Here is a 12585-nt window from a genome sequence, read left to right as displayed (position 1 = left end):
GCGCTATCGTATTGATGTGGAAAGAGCTCACAGTCGTGGAAACTGTAGGCCTCTGGGCCGACGCGAAACGTAACTGCCATAGCCAAATCGGTGCAATCCATCCGAATGGGGATGTTTACTCTGGTATCTGCTTAACAAAGCTATGAGGGATGGGGAAGATGCACCACCGTTACTGAGACCTTTTCGAAAGATGATACGAAAGCAGACAGAGATTCACTGCAAAATTAAAAGGCGCTGAAGTCTTAGAGACAAACAAAAACTGAGCTAAGCCAAAATTAGTATAAGGAGAGCCATGCTGAAGCGTTCACGAATTGGGAAGTAAAATTCTGTATACGAACTTTATAGAAAATCGTAAGAAATTTAGATTTTACTTTAAATCCTATAAACGGATCGAGGCCACCTGTTCAGATACTCTATGACCATAATGTCTACGGCTCAGATGACGACTCAGAAAAGGCTGAATTACTTGACATATTTTTCCTAAAGTCCGTCACTGTGGATCGCACTGTAGTTCAAATGTGTCTCAATGTCTAAGCGACGAAACTGCTAAGATCATAGGGTCAATAGTGTGACATGTTATTTAAACTAAAATATTCTAAAAAAAAGAAAGACACACACCCGTGTCCTATGGAAGACTGGAACCTCCGGCTGGAGGGGCCGCACAAGTCGTGGCATGGCGCCTCTAACCGCACCGCCATTCCGCGCGGCGCAAAGTACGTCCTCCTTTAAACCGTCATACTGTAACTCCCCGTGATGTTTGCAACATACAGCATACGTATGTGTGGTTCCTAATGTTGTCTCTACTATGAAATTCTCACGCCCACAAATGATTAAAACCACCCTGCTACTGACAACTTATACCTGGGGATTTCCATAAAACGAAGCACATCAAACCAATCATTCCTATCATATGCTACTAAAATAAATCAGAACTTGAATGCCATAAATGGTTTATTCTCAAAAAACATATAAGGAGCAAAATTTGTATAAATATGAAGTACAAATTGCAGGATTCTACCCTAAATGTAATTTCGAGATTGACAAATTGACAAAACATATGTTTGACTTTCTTTTTACCGCAGCCCCCTTTATTAGATAGACACGAATTTGGCTGATACTGATAAGTGGTGAGAAACTGGAGAGCTGACTTGCGTTTTCTTAAAAAAAACCTAAGTTCACAAGTAAATTAAAATCAACAAATATACTGTGAGTGTTTCCCTCTCCACCAAACCAGAGTACGCGTATCACCTATCGAAATATGTACATCAGTTATACAGCACCGATGATCCGCTTTTGGTGTGTTGGCAGCTATGCAGATGAAGTAGCTGGCGTACCTGCAATTCTCTACCTACACGTTGGACGCAATATGCCATCTGCGGATTGTTAGGGCTGAAATTACTTCAGTACAACACAGAATTCGATTGAAGACCCTGTTTGTTCACTAACCAGGAACAGAAACTCGACCCAAGTATTCCACCATAAAGAATCTCTTCAGTGTGTGTCAAACTCTACAGATAGACAAAGAATCATCACTCAAGTAAACAGAATAACAACTCTGTCACAGAGAAACGACTTCAAGCACTCAATGTTATGAACGCAACACTTCTCAAAATCTAATTGCCTGCTTCTTCACTGTAGCTCTCGCCAGTCTTAGGTCGATACTCAGAGAGAAATGGCTTCAATGGATCGCTGAAGGTAACTGCCCTTGATCAGTCTGCACAGGGATGTATCCCTCAATACAATACACCTACTATATCCTACACACACAGCATCTACATTCGCGATGTTGACAAATCCCAGTAGTTATTAAAAAAACATGACCTTCCGATATATGGGTTTTGAATCTTCAGCTAATCATCTGAAGCTCGTACTCCTGTAAGAAAATTTTCTTCAAGTTTCCATTACCCCTGCTACATCCTCAGCACTCCCCTTACAAAATTCGCCTCTCATTTTCTGTGGGAAGTATGTCCCACCATGTTTGAGAAGAGTCATCGGAGGTCAGCTCGCAGTCATCATTTGCAACCCAATTCATTTCTTCAAACTAGTAGGATGTGGTTTCACCTTCTTCCACTCTCAGAGCTCTTTCGCCTGGCCAACTATTTTGAATTCTGTTTTGTCCAGCCAGAGTGCAAATTACATCCCCGCACTCTCTCTGCAACATGGGTACTGGGACCTCCAGCATTGTAAGCCGCCGCCTCCTGGCTCTGCTCTCTCTGTGGGCACTAAATGCCAGCCACTGCAGTACACAACAACTCTCTTCCCAGCCCCTCCTTAGCCGATAGTGGCTTCTGAGTCGCCGTGGCCCACATCGCCCTCTCTGTTAGTGTTTAGCTCTGATTAACTCCCAGGCATGGAATACTACAATAGTTGTAGTTTGTGGAGGTAGCTAGTATCAGCAAATGAAATGCACTGCAAACAGTGCTCTAATATAAATATGTATCAAAAAGAATGTGCAGAGTATTAAATGTATGGTGGCTAAATGTGGCTCCTTCATAACACTAAATTTGAAATGACAGACATCGCAATAAATGATCACTGGGCGCAAAGGAATCACAACAGTGGGAAGGCCACTGGACCTTATATAGATACTTCTCATTTAGCAGGAATATCCCATAAGTCACTGGAGGAACAAAGCATTCTAATGACTGGAAAACACGCAGGTTATTCCTAGTTTCAAGAACATTCGTCGAACATACACATAAAATTATATGTTTGTATGTCTGAAGTAGTGTCTTAGCAGAATTTGTTAACACATTTTATGCTCACATATTATCACATTGCTGTAGATGGAAAATTTCCTATGAGGGGAACAACATGTCATCCGAAACCAACAATCCTGTAACACCCACCTCGATCTCTTTCTATGAGACCCAGAAAACATTATCTACTGGCAAAGCTCTGCACTAGACACCGATGAACAAATTACGGGTCTACAGAATACCAGCTGTGTGGTCTGAACAGATTTTAGCACACAGATTATAGCATTTAAGTTTCAAAGAAATGAAAACATTGGACTTACAAGTAAAGGGAGTGTTATGGACTATTACTTTTCACAATACGTGCAAATGACACAGTGGATAACTCAAAAGCTCCATGAGGGTTTCCGCAGACGAGACTGACATGTACAGAGGTCACAGTACCAAGAAATTGTAACAAAATGAAGGAAGACCTGCAGAAAAACCACACATTCTTCAGGGAATGGCAACTGACACTCAAAATAGGTAAATGTAATCTATTTGCAAATACAAAAGACTCATAATTAGTACACGATTTTCAGAACAATCACAAGAAGGAGTCACATGGAGGAAATATCTAGGAGTATGCGCAGCGAGCAATTGAAAGTGGAACGACCATGGGAAACCAGTTGCAGGTTAGACCTATTCCAGAGTGAGATTCTTCAAAAAAAATCCCAGAAGTGTAGTCCACGCACAAAGAAAGTAGCTTACCGTAACTTGTTCAGCCTATGCTCGAATATTGCTGATCAGTGTGGGATCCATATCAGATAGGGTCCACAAAGGAAACAGAGAAGATCCAAAGAATTACAGCATGTTTCGTTACAGGTTCATTTAATAAGCATGAAAGTTTCATGGCAATGCTCAGCTAAGTGCAGTGGGAGATGCTGCAAGAGAGACGTCCTGTATCATGGCATACTTTACTGTTAAACTACTGGTGCCGTACGTTCCTAGAAGAATCAGACAATTTATTGTTTCCTGTTACATATATATCTCGGCAAAGAACCATAACAGTGAAACCAGAGATATTCGAAAGTTTAACAGTAATCGTTCATATCCTAAACAATTCATGACCGGAACACGAAAAGGAGGAAGTGACAGAGCTATACAAAATACCTTTTGCAACACACTATTAGGCAGCTTGCGATGTAGCTATGTAGGTACAGACGTAAACGAAGAACTGAGAGTAGACAGTCACGAACATACACCGACAAATAACGACGGAGGAAACGCGCATTAGCTCCGAATGATTCTCTTGCTGGAATTTTAAGAGAGGGCCAATGGAGATGGACACAACACGTAGATTGTACTATGTGGACGTATATACTGAAAGAAGAGCAGTAAGGATTATTAGACGAAGAGTGAGACAACGCTGAATTGAAGGCAGTGACTCTGATCACCATGCAGGTATATGGAAAAAGAACGAAATTTATGGTGGACTCTGGCTCTCATATCCAAGCATTTCCTAAGAATCCATAGTTATAGCTCTTGAAGATCGATGTGGAAATACCCAGTCTTAGTGTTTTTAAGGTAAAGGGAGCTATTGGATATCGGTGACATATTGGTTCAAAATGGTTCAAATGGCACTCACCACTATGGGACTTAACTTCTGGGGTCATCAGTCCCCTAGAACATAGAACTACTTAAACCTAACTAACCTAAGGACACCACACACATCCATGCCCGAGGCAGGATTCAAACCTGCGACCGTAGCGGTCACGCGGTTCCAGACTGAAGCGCCTAGAACCGCAAGGCCATACCGCCCGGCGGTGAGGTATTGTTTAGGATGTATACCATAGAAATACTTCATTTGCATGTTAAGTTGTTAATAGGATTTTACTGTCCTACAGAACGTAAACAGAAATAGATTACAGAAGCTACTAAGTTGGAATGCTATTTGAAAACAGAGAGAGAAAAACACAATTTTTTAATAAAGACAGCTGATACTAAGGGAAACGGATTAGTACGTGTATACTGTGCAGCAGTTGAAGAAGAAAACCAAGAATAGAATGAAGTATCTATTGACTATTTCGAAGTAACTCATCTCTCACAGGAAGGAAATCAGCATATCCATCAAAAGAGGAAATAAAAGTGAAAGTAGTAACTGCAGAAGAATTAGCAGGAGACCCAGCTGCGGAGCACATATCTTATAGTAAAGTTACAAACGCATTTTACTCACAGAAAACAGGAGTGATGAAAGGCCGCCTTACAAAACAAGAATGAAACCATATACGCTATTGTTCTTGCCTTCATACCCGATCCCTCTAGCAAAGAAGGCCACAGTGGAAAAGAAATTGCAGACTATTTTGGGAGCAGGATAAAAAGAGGAGTAACTAAAACTGTCCGTTGTTGAATGTAAATAAGAAGAGTGGAGCTTTACAGCTCGAACTAGAAGCTGGAAGGGCGAATCGGAGTTCCCGGATTGAAAAAGACCAACGGTAAAATTACAAAGAGTTGCTACAGAAATTTGATGACGTAAATGTTTTTATGAGTTAGGTTCTCGCCTATTGGAATCATCAGGTGTTACTGGACCCAGCATGCACACGTCTTCCTTTATGACGTGCGATGCTGTCAGTGACAAATGCTTTCCTTGGGGCTAAATGAACTCACATTAGTGTTTATTGAAACACTGCAGAAATTTCTCAGATAGGAACTATTCAAATGTGTCTCCCTGTATCTAGATGGCACTGTGATTGCAAATAGTACATGAATAGACCATTTGGCAAAGCTAGAGGGAACTTTTCTAAAATTTGAAAGTGGAGAAGCACAATTGAACAAGAGAACTTTAAAAAATCGTATGTTGGTAGGTAGGACACAAAATTCTCGGGACATGTGTTTATGCAAGAACGTATAACGGCACACAATGAGAAATTGGAGACTATACTTACTTTTCTAACACCTAGTTGCAAAAAGCAGCTTAGGAATTTTGTGGCTTGTGCTACGACTATCTTCGTTTTGTAGATAATCGGGCTAAACGAATCTTTGCACAAACTGCTTAAGGACATCAGTGTCTGTGTTCATGGAAGATTGTGTTCCGGCATTTTGAAAGATTAAAGCACGTTTAATCGGTGCGCAAATATTATCTCACCTAGAAAGTAACAAAACGTTTCATTTAGCCTTTTATGGATCTGATAACGGAGTGAGGACGAGGAAGTGCTAACACTATAAGCGGCAGTCAAATGAGGACGACAAATATGGAAAAGAGGTAAGTAAATCGTTTGTTATTTTAAAATTAATTACTATAAGTGTTAATACATGTGGTCGCATCCACGTGGTGCCAAACGGTTTTGACTGCGCTGCAAATGTTTCGATGGGAACCCCTTATACATCATCCATACAGGCTCGATGCCTCCCCAAGGGATGTCCATACTTAGGGACCCTGAAAACAGACATTCGTTGCCATCGATTTGCATCGGATGAAGAGTTGCTCGTCTGCGTGCAATCATGGGTTTGTGGACAACCAAATACGTTTTCCATTAAGCCTCTATCCGTCTTGCACCACGCTGTAATCGATGTATAAACAATTATGGTGATTAATTTTCATGTGTTTCGTTTTTTTCAGTTGACTGCCCTTATCGTTGGCTTCAAGAAATCCAACTATTATATAGCAGGCAGGAAATTAGTAGTGAAATGATATGTGGTGTGGCTAAGGCATCCAGTCTTTCTAGTTGGTGCTATTTCGGCGAATCGCGCGGCGATGGGGTGACATGATGATGAAGACAATACATCTCCCAGTCCCTGAGCGAACTGACTGACTACTGCAGCCCTACTCCTTGCCACATCTACTAGTTCGAACAGTTGAAACACGTGTGGCTGACGCTAAACTTTGATGGTCACGTAGCTGGTGGGCCATGCAGATCCACAGGAGTGCTGCGCAGTCGTCATGTTTAGTTTTCTACATATTCTGGGCAGCCAGAAGGTCATTGACATAGGACATCACCGAGTGTGCATGTGGTTACGTTTTGTCTGGAAAAGAGAAATAACAATTATATATGTAGGCCAACTAGCGGAATATTTCCTTCCAGCAAATTACCTTCTACTCGTGTTACTTAAGATGTGATGTATACCAGCAAAAAGTGTTGTACGTTACTGACATGAAAAGTTACTATAAGTAGCTATTTGATCTGACACTACACGTGCTGGACAAAAAAAAATAGAAAAACGAAAAACTAAACACTCTACCATTCAAGAAATTGTCATGGAGTTGGATGGCGATCACGCACATTTATCTCCAAGGAGACTACAAAGGCTAAATTGTAATGAAATTTAGTGATGCAGTGGCCACGTATATGCGACAGATCATGCTCGTCCTCACGAAAGTAGTCCTAGACGATACGAGCTGTGTGAGAAAGGCCCCGTCCTCTTGGGACTCAAGTTTACCATTGAGGAACAAACTTTGTACCATCCGACCGAGTTAGCCTGGTAAAATTTTCACGTAGTATTTAACATTAGTAAGACCTTGCAGAGGAACCATAGATTCTATGGAATCCCATGATATGGCTGACCAATTCATCACCGAAACCCCGCCATGTTTCACCGTTGAGACGTATGTTCGGCCAAAAGTTTGGAGCAATATGAAACAAGACCAATCCAACCAGCGATAACTGGATAACAATGTTACCACTGAACGGTGTCATCTGTATCCTGTGGTGACTAATTATTTTATGAAGGGCTTTGAAGAAAACCACTACAGTAAGCCACTCTGCAACCCTCTTGTTTTATGCGGTATGTGAATGATACATTTGTGGTGTGGCCACATGGACTTGATACTCTACCTACGTTTCTTCAGCATTTAAATTCACTCCATACGAATACAAACTTCACGACAGAAGTGGAAAAAGATGTTACTTTACCTTTGCTTCATGTTTTGATACGAAGAAAAGCAGATGGGACCTTGGGATACAGCGTCTACCGTAAACCAACGCACACAGATCTGTATTTGCAGATCAAAAGCTGGCATCACTGTCAGAGTGCGGTAGAGCACGTGTGGTATCTGATCTTGAAAGCTTGTCCAGTGAAATATAACATTTGAATACAGTGTTCTGAGAAAATGGTTATTCTCGGAAACTGATACGTCATGCATTCGGGCCCAAGCGAGGTCAATCTAAGGAGCAGAATGAAGATACGAAGACATCCACCTATTGGATATCAACTGAGCACAGCCTGGAACTTAACATTGGCTGCTGTGACACAAGGTCGAGAAAATCAAAATTTTCGATAACAGTCCTATTATTACATTCGTATAATCCGATTTAGAGTTAATCGAGACAAGCAGTGCGATACAGGGTATTAGTGGTCTATGAACTTGGTAAACTACCTCAAACTGGTTCACAAAGAGCATCTAAGGTACTGCGTATACGCTTCGCTTGATATTTTCAGAATTCTCTCGCTCTCTTTGCACCAACTGTTAGCCCTAGGAAAAAAATGAATTCGACCTCATTTAGTAGGATATTTAATTTAGATTAATTCTGCACTGGCATACGGTTTCGCTACGTGCCGCAGTTTTCCAGTTATTGAAGGAACAAGTAAAAAAGTTACTGAAGTACGACCATTCGTCCGACACTCACGCTGCTGTTTGTCAATGTTAACGAGTAAGCGAAAAAGTACCCATGCCGATAACGAACGTATTGAATATAAGCTTCAGGGCGAAATTTGTTAGTTTGCGTGACTGTTTCCAACAGCAAATGCCGTGAGTTGTTTAGAAACAAGAAACAGTTATAATATTTTGTTCACAGCAGTCCATTGAGACCAAACGAATAATTTCCCATATTCGACCATTTCCGGGGTTCACTGAGAGGCCTGTTACACCATTGGGTTAGTCCTGAACACGTATGTTGTCCAGTTGACATTTCTGAAAATTCTTCGTCTCAATTTTGTGAATTTTAACAGCATAAATGCAACAACTAAGTCGGTTAGCAGCTGCTTCTTATTACGAAACTATAACGCTTCTAATGGTTAAGTATAGATCGAACTGTATGTGTAATTAAGTTCCCCATAATATTTACTAAAGTCTTTTTTTTTATGCCCTCACGGAAAGGTTTAAAGTGATAATAATACCGAAATAGCCATGTAATCCAGTGACGTAGTAACCCAGTCAATGAAGACAAAAAAAGATAGAATATAGGAAATAATTCATCTAGTCACAAATTTTTGTACAGTGGTAAGAGGGAATACCATGAAATACGTAATAAATATCTTGAGCGATAGGGAATGAGTTTGGAGGGGAGGGGGGGGGAGGGAGGGAGGGGTCTTTGAATGTCAGTTTTCTAGGTTTACCGTGAATAACTCGAAAATCGCGGCCTCTGGCGTAAACATATCATAGCACAAAATTAAACTGCATTAAATTTGCTACGAATAAGGATATCTTAATTTTTTTCTCTAGGATTTATAGTAGCTCGAAAAGAGCGAGATAATACTGAAAATATTGTGCGACTTTATACACTGTTTCTTAGGTGGTTTTTGTAGGTAACTGGAGGTAGTTTCCCGACTTGACGGAACACAGTATCCATTATCACAGGAAGTCGAGACTTCCTGTACGCTATTGCAGTACGTTTGCATGCTGTATTGCATATTACTTTGTTAACAATCATCGCTTACATCGTGTATTGCAGTTGTCGATAAACCACCTAGAGCCAACCTAGAGAAATGCACGTTATTGTGTAATGGCTTACTTGTTTATTCCTTTTTCTTCTTCCTCCTTTCTTCACCTCCTTTTGCCGCTTTAGGGTTAGTTGTAAGGTTAGGTCTCACCATCCCATCATCGGTGTTCCCACAATTCGCTTACCTAATGGTTATAATCCACTGCTAGTTTAGGAGATTTGCGGCTACATGCGGTTACATTTTCTCTTCAGTTACATTTGTATTAGATCGCCCTTTACGTTATTGATTGCACTCCTACCTGTTCCTTTATCACATTGTTTCTAATATTGTCTTCCATATCGCAGCCTTTCAAAGATTTTAGGAATTCAATTTCTGATGTTTCGAGCTGCCGTAAAGCTTTACTTCTTGGTATCTTGTTTATTCCTTTGAACGAAAATAATACCTAAGGCTTACAGCAAGGTTATTCTGTAGATTAGATTGTGCCTACTTTTATCCAAGAATTATTCCCCTGGCCATAAATAGTTAAAGGAGGTCGCAAGCACTTTTATGGAGACCAGGAGAAGGCGCACGCAGATGTGGGACAACACGGGCACCACGACGGCACCACGCCACTTTACGGCTGCAGCAGGAGCGTGCGGTTATTGCCTCACGTTATACCGCCCCAAGGATTTCTGCTGTAGCAGTCCTAGTGCTTCCCGGGCGCTCATCCCGAGATCTTTGGGAAGCGAACGTTACTCGCTAACCGAATAAAGTCGAGTCATTTCCCGCTGCTAGAACAAAAGCAACTACGAAGCTCGAATTACAGGCGTACAGTTTACAATGATGTCACTTTCATTTCGTTAGACTGTTACTTCCCACGTATGTCTCCCTTTATGAACAGTTACTCCACGTACTCAGTTACTTTATTTAGGAAAATAAAGAGCCAGAAGATAATGAGAAAGCGAGAAATAACTGAGATGTTTACTAACAGTGAATATTTCCAGAAATATGGATGTATCACTTATCAGCTACAGAGAGAAGATTCGGAGGTTGTTCAGGGATATTTTCTGATTACGTTTGTATGAGGGGCCTGTGCTTTCCAGCGGCTCTATACAGAATAGTCATGTAATCAAGACTTATTCGATTTGTTACCCTAACTGGCATTGTTATTATGAATATTATATTATTACCGCCAACTTTCAAATAGCTTAGTGATCATCATTCAAAGATAAGGGAAATAAGAGTTCGTAGTGAGGCGTTCAGACAGTCGTTTTTCCCTCTTGTCCCTCACGCGGTCCGCGAGTGGAACGGAGGGGGGGGGGGGGGGGAGAAGGGAAATAATATGACTTTGGCGCGAATTGTGCCCTTCGCCACACATCGCTTCGTGGCTAGCGGAGTATATATGTACATTTTTTCCTTCGGAAAAAAAAGCTGAACAATAATGAAAATATCAGTAACACGCAATCCCCAAAATGTACAACACGAGACATAGAGTGGTGCACCAACGTTCAGGGAGATACAAAAACGTTGTGTGTCTGCGTGGCTGCGAGAAGATTTAAACATAACGTCTTTGTGCCGCGCTTCCATTAAGCTTAGTGAATCCATACATGAGGTGTGTGTTAGCCAAGTCTTTTTCTCTAAACCTGTCTGTACACCCGCGTATCATCATTAACACTGCCGGAAAAAGTACTCCTGGCGGAATCGTAAGCTTGAGGCCGAAATTTATAGTTCGCATTACTGTTCTCGGCAGCAAGTACAGTGAGCGAATCGATCAAATTTGTTTTCAAACAAGACACACAGAGTGTACCATCGAAATTAGCGCCGTTTTTTCGATAGATGCAGGTACATAAGGGCACGAAGGTAAATCGGGGTAAGAAATCAAACGCGATTTCATTACTCTGTGGCGCGCAATCGGAGAACACGCGACCCTGATACTGAGGTATTCAGGATATCTCCTTGACCAGCCTCCGAAATTTTCTCGATGAAGATCGAGTTCACCTGTACATGTTCTACAACTTACTCCATCCACAACAACTGACTATACAGTTACGGAAAGAAAAAATAGTACATCCATTTAGAGGTTTCCGGTTCACTCAAGATATATTGTTGCAACAGTGCACGTGGCGTACATGAAATGATTACATTCACAGATCAATAGCACAAGCGGTTCAGAGGTATTAGGTATCGACCCATGCTGGAAAACCCACTTTGCTACGTGGTGGAGCGCCCAAGTATGGCAATGCAGTCGATCGTAGGGCATCCAGTCGATCATCAGATGACGAATGTTGTCAGGATATACGTTATGCCACACCTGCTCCACCTGTTCATGTAGTTGTGTGGGAGACGTACACGTCTACGACTGAATGTGGTCATAGAAAACAATTTTATTCAAGAACACTTCGGGATGCCTTACAGGTACTTCTTCCTGACCCCCTTGCTCACTCTCATCCTAGATAAAATAATTTTGTCCTATAAAGTTTAGAAATGCTCCCTAAGTTACTAACAGTACATACGTCCCTACAACCTGAAATCTGTTGCGGCACATTAGTATTTCATTATTTTATATTACTAATTCTTTTTAAGGCCTTCATACGTCATTTGTAAGACAATAAAGAAATGCCTTCACTGTCTTTTCTGTCTTATTTTATATCTTAGTTTGATCGTTTGATACGGTTGAAACTGCCAATGTAAAAATGGAAAAATATGACATTGGCAGGAAGGAAAAAGAGCTGATATAAAAGTCTTCTTTTTTTATGTCTTATGGGACTTAACTGCTAAGGTCATCAGTCCATAAGATTACACACTACTTAACCTAAATATCCTAAGGACAAACACACACAACCATTCCCGAGAGAGGATTCGAACCTCCGCCGGGACCAGCCGCACAGCCCATGACTGCATATATAAGTCAAGGGGATCTAAATACTATGGTAAGGAAGGAAGGAAGGAAGATTAGGATTTAACGTCCTGCCGACAGCGGGCTCATTTGAGATAGCTAAACACTATTACAATGTTGCACTTCATGAAATAACTGAATTCAGTAAGCGCTTACAATGATTTACGTATCATGTTTTATGTTTTTTCTGTAGTTTCTCCTTCTTTTTATGTAAACGCAACCGAATCAACAGTATAGTAATGGGGATGGTCGGCCGCTGTGGTGGGTTGTGAAAATGGGTAGATCATAGTCAGGATACCCACTGTCCACCAGGGGATTGATGAGTGCGTACCTAGTAGACGACCGCCGAGACGTCATTGTGAAATATTGCAAAACCAT

Source organism: Schistocerca gregaria, chromosome 1 (genome assembly GCF_023897955.1).
Source record: "Schistocerca gregaria isolate iqSchGreg1 chromosome 1, iqSchGreg1.2, whole genome shotgun sequence".
NCBI lineage: Eukaryota > Metazoa > Arthropoda > Insecta > Orthoptera > Acrididae > Schistocerca > Schistocerca gregaria.
This window is presented reverse-complemented; position numbering follows the sequence as displayed.